At 37.7% G+C, this 5,000-nt stretch overlaps 1 protein-coding gene across 1 annotated transcript in view; it reads left to right on the top strand.

Moving 5' to 3' along the window:
* The first annotated feature begins 4,593 nt into the window (after nucleotides 1-4,593).
* Nucleotides 4,594-5,000, top strand: part of LOC115223764 (dnaJ homolog subfamily C member 13) — a 136,684-nt gene continuing 136,277 nt past the window's right edge. The window contains exon 1 of the mRNA XM_029794417.2: nucleotides 4,594-4,917. The gene's annotated coding sequence lies outside the window, so the exon portion shown is untranslated. The remainder of the gene's footprint in view (nucleotides 4,918-5,000) is intronic.

Here is a 5,000-nt window from a genome sequence, read left to right on the forward strand (position 1 = left end):
AAACAAGTAAAAGATAAAAGACACCACACACTCACACACACACATATATATGCACTTACAAACACACACTCCACACACACATATACATGCGCACATGCATACACATATATACCAACACATGCACATACACATGTGGCACCCACAAACACACACATATATGCACATATACAAACACACATGAAAGCAGACACACACGCACACATGCAGACATACACAAACACACACATGAATGCAGATACACACACACACACATACACTAGCACACACATGACTGTGGACATACATGCACACACACACACACATCGACATACACAAACACACATGCAGACACACACATGAATGCAGATACACACACACACACACACACATGCATGCTCACATGTACACACAGAGGTATATTTCATCCTACACAGGTAAACCGATTTCAAGGTATGCGATCTAAAAAGACATCCTAACACAAAATAAATATTTTAAAGAATTACAAAACAGAACAAGGTGGCAGGTTTACCTTGCATTTCACTATTTTGGGGTCAAAACCTCTTCTGCAGGACATTTGAAAAAAAAAAACAGATCTTTTCTCTCTCCTGCTTTTTCCAAACATCCTGAAGAAGAGGTCTTCACCCCGAAATATTGAATTACAAAATAAAATCGTACATTTGTTCTATTTTCTCTTCCCTTTCAAGGCTATATAAGCTTATAATAATAATAATAATAATAATAATAATAATAATAATAATAATAATAATAATAATAATAATAATAAAACATTGTGTACAGTGCTCAGGTGCACTACAACTCATCTAAAGTGTTTGTATAGTACATAGGGTAATGTACAAGCGTCAGGAAAAGAACAGTGCATGAGTCATGACATACACATATGTGTATGAGTATGGAAGGGGGCCAATTTTAATCAATTATCATTTTAATCAATTATCAATATGTAATTTCGTATGATTTTCACTTTAATATTATTTTTTTAACGAGTCTTTCTTAATTTTTGCATCTTTAAATTTGTTCTTTTTCGGATGTATTTGGTTTGCAAAATTCTTTATGTGAAATCGTGTGTTGAAGCATATTCTATTGTGTCTAGGGAGAGTCATTCTCTTTTAGTGCCTTATTATTTAACACACTCACCGGTTCGATTTCCACTCTTAGGAAAAATAATAATTAAATAAGTAAATGAGTGGAAATCGAACAGGTGAGTGTGTTAAGTAATAAGTAATGAAGAGGATGAATCTCCCCGGAATATGCATCTATTCACAAAACGTCATTGTAAAATTCATTCTACTACACTAATATGTAGAACGTAATACCGTCATAAAAAAGATAAAATAGACATTGAATCCTTATATAATCCTAAAAGAAGCTAACAGGTGTGATGGCCACGTTTAGAACGCTTTTGGAACTAAAAAACATCAAGCCATTCGAATGACAGAAACAGTTTAGTGAAAGTTTAATTATCATTACTGCGTTGAGTTATCTCCCTTACACTAATTGCCATTGCCGCTTATTCTGCTCGACGAAACTTTCCCTTAAAAGCGTGCCATCCGTGCCCGCAACTCCTTTCTTCTTGCACTCTCCGAGCTACGCTTTATTATTTGCTTATTTATTTATATTAATTAATTAATTTATTCATTTGTTTGTTTGTTAAGTTGTCCACATGTGATAGAAAGGAGATTTCGCTGCTATTTCTAGCAGGTCAATTAACCATGTAGTGAGACCGGTTTGTTGATGATGTTTATTATCTTTTTTTTTTATCTTTCGCTTGTTTCAGTCATTGGATTGCGGCCATGCTGTAGCAACGACTTGAATTTTTTTTTAGACGAACAAATCGACGCTATTATTTATTCTGGTCGTTTATTCTGTTGGGCTCTTTTGCTGACGAGAACGTGAACATACGCGTGCGCAGACACACGCACACACACACACGCACGCGCGCACGCACACACACAAACACACGCACGCACCCCCACACACACAAACAAACACGCACATACACACACGCACGCACGCACACATACACAAACAAACACACGCACACACACACACAAACACGCACATACACGCACGCACACAAACACACGCACACACAAACAAACAAACAACTGACCAAGGTACCACGAAGTGGGACTGAACCCGGAACCATATAGGTTGAGAAGCAAGTTCTTACCACGCAGATAGAGAGAGGGGGGAGAGTGGGGTCGGTTACAACTCAAAAATATCTAGAGAAACGTTTCCATTCTTATGGGATCACATGATCATCAATGAAGAAGGGAGTAAATCCAGTATTTAAAGTTAAGACATGACACGACATATTCCGGCCTTATTAGACCCTCCTTAGCGGAATATATTTTACTCTGTTGGCAAGAATAATGCTGCTTTTAAAAAAAAATTAAAACATAAAGATTAATTTATAGATAGAAAGGACTAAGATAAGGGGTCCCTTTTTTTTTTCTAGCCTCGGTTATGAAAGTAAACCACATGTATGGCACCTTAGTTGTAGACACATCGCCAAGAAAACAAGTCTTTGATTACCAGATCAGCCCACGGGATAGAATTGGGGGAGAAAGTCAAAACTGAAGAATTTGGGGTGGAGGGAGAATTTAACAATGCCGATTTTTGGCAATTTTCAGGAACCTCCGTATCCGAAAACGGAGATTTTGGAAAAAAAAAAAATTTACAAAACAAATTTGGGAGAAAATGGCGGGGACGGGCGGAAGTCTTTCTCCATCAAGTTTTTCGGACTCAGTGAATCTATCTCAAGCTTTGGCGCTTTTCCTATCATTTAGCTTCTGATCAGCTGTCATCCAGTAGACCTATGATCAAAGTAGTTCCAACCGTGCCCAGCCCATCTACCTTTTTTACTTTTTGGCCACATATAATGTATCTTGGAACACATTATCCAATGTGCCATTTCCTTTATTATTACAGTGTAAGTTCAATAGCGGCATTTTATCTGTCCTTACGCTCTGAGTTCAAATTCCGCCGAGGTTGACTTTGCCTTTCATCCTTTCGGGGTCGATAAAATAAGTGCCAGTTACGCACTGGGGTCGATATAATCGACTAGCTCCCTAACCACAAATTTCAGGCCTTTCGGGGTCGATAAAATAAGTACCAGTTACGCACTGGGGTCGATATAATCGACTAGCTCCCTAACCACAAATTTCAGGCCTTTTGCTCCGAACAGAAAGGATTATTAGAAGTATAGTAAAGCGGCGAGTTGGCAGAATCGTTAGCACGCCGGACAAAATGCTTAGCAGTATTTTGTCCGTCTTTATGTTCTAAGTTCAATTTCTATCGAGGTCGACGTTACCTTTCATCCTTACGGGGTCGATAAATTAACTACCAGTAGCGTACTGAGGCTGATCTAATCGACCGCCCCCCTTTTCCCAAAATTTCGGGCCTTGTGCCTAGAGTAGAAAAAATTATTAGAGTGTTAAGTTGACAGAGATTTGGCTGCTATTTCTAACAGATCTAGTACCATATACGGGGTCTTTTCTATGCGCTGAATTCGTCATACGTTTTATTCTCCCATTCACTCATTCATTCATTCATCTTGTCAAATGAAGCGTTTCAACGGACATGCCAAAAAAGCCGATATCAAGATTGAATACGATGGGAAAAAATAATGTACTATGATTAAAGGATACGAGTTAATACAGTGTGTGTGTGTCCTTTGAGAAAATGGCTCCGGCCTTCTTTATTGAACATCAGATTAAGAGCAATTAGTTAAAAGCCACAAAAATAAATCTACTACAGAATGTTAATTGGCAAACGGAGTGTTATATGCTTTTAATTTCGCATATTTATTTCCTGACTTTTTGATGTGTTTTTTCGGATCTATTCGGTTTGACCGGCAGTTTTTCAAAAATAATTTCCACGTAACTAAACACTTTTAAACTTCGTATACTGTTAGAATGTGTTTATAAAATATCTTTTTCTCTTGGCTTTATTGAGAAAATTCTATAGTTTGTAAGATATTTGTTTTTTTTCTTCAATTTCTGCAATTTCAACCAATCACTGATGTCTATTGAGGTGAAAACATTCTCTGCCGTATGAATATGTCCCTCGTTTAAGAAACAGATTGGGTTTATTTACATTTGTGAAGAAAAAAAGATACCCATCCCCCACCCCTAATCGTAACCCGAAAACAGATTGAAATGCAATAGATCGATACTAAGGTCATAATTATGGGTGACAATTTCATATGAGTAATAGACCTCATTGATAGGTTGAAATTGCAGAAATTGAAGAAAAAACAACAACAAATATCTTACAAACTATAGAATTTTCTCAATAAAGCCAAGAGAAAAAGATGTTTTATAAACACATTCTAGCAGTATACGAAGTTTAAAAGTGTTTAGTTACGTGGAAATTATCTTAAAAAACTGCCGGTCAAAGTGAAAAGATCCGCTCGCCGCCCTCTTTCGTCTTATACTTCAGCGAAAAGCGAAAGGCAAAAAAAGAAAAAATGTTTGTAGGTCACCAAGGTAACGACAGGTTCTTCTCGCAACGGACGGCGGAAATGTTGCGAGAGCGGAGAAGACGAGATTTTACGAGACGACTGACGAGACCTGGAAGCGGGAGGAGACGATCACTGCGCAGACTCAGTGAGTGTAGCTGCTGTAATGGCAGTGTTATGTTGGCGGCGAACTCTCGCCTCCTCGTACTATCGCCTTGTTTATACACACATCTATGTATATATAATATATACACTCGCTTTTACTGTTCTTCGACAACATTCCTTGGCTAGCTGAGGTGATAAGAAAAGCGAATTATTGAAAGGAAACCCCGAAAAACCCGCCCCAAGACATCCCAAACAGAAGAGAAACCGACCCCAGTTGGTGGTTTTGCTGGTCTATTTCCCTCCTTCGTCATCAATTTCTCTTCCTTGTTCCTCTCCAACAAATCGTCGAGGTATTAATTACTAATTATTATTATTATTATTATCATAGTTATCGCTGATATTAATTTTATTAATATTTGTTATTTTGAATTGC

This window comes from Octopus sinensis, linkage group LG24 (genome assembly GCF_006345805.1).
Source record: "Octopus sinensis linkage group LG24, ASM634580v1, whole genome shotgun sequence".
Classification (NCBI taxonomy): domain Eukaryota; kingdom Metazoa; phylum Mollusca; class Cephalopoda; order Octopoda; family Octopodidae; genus Octopus; species Octopus sinensis.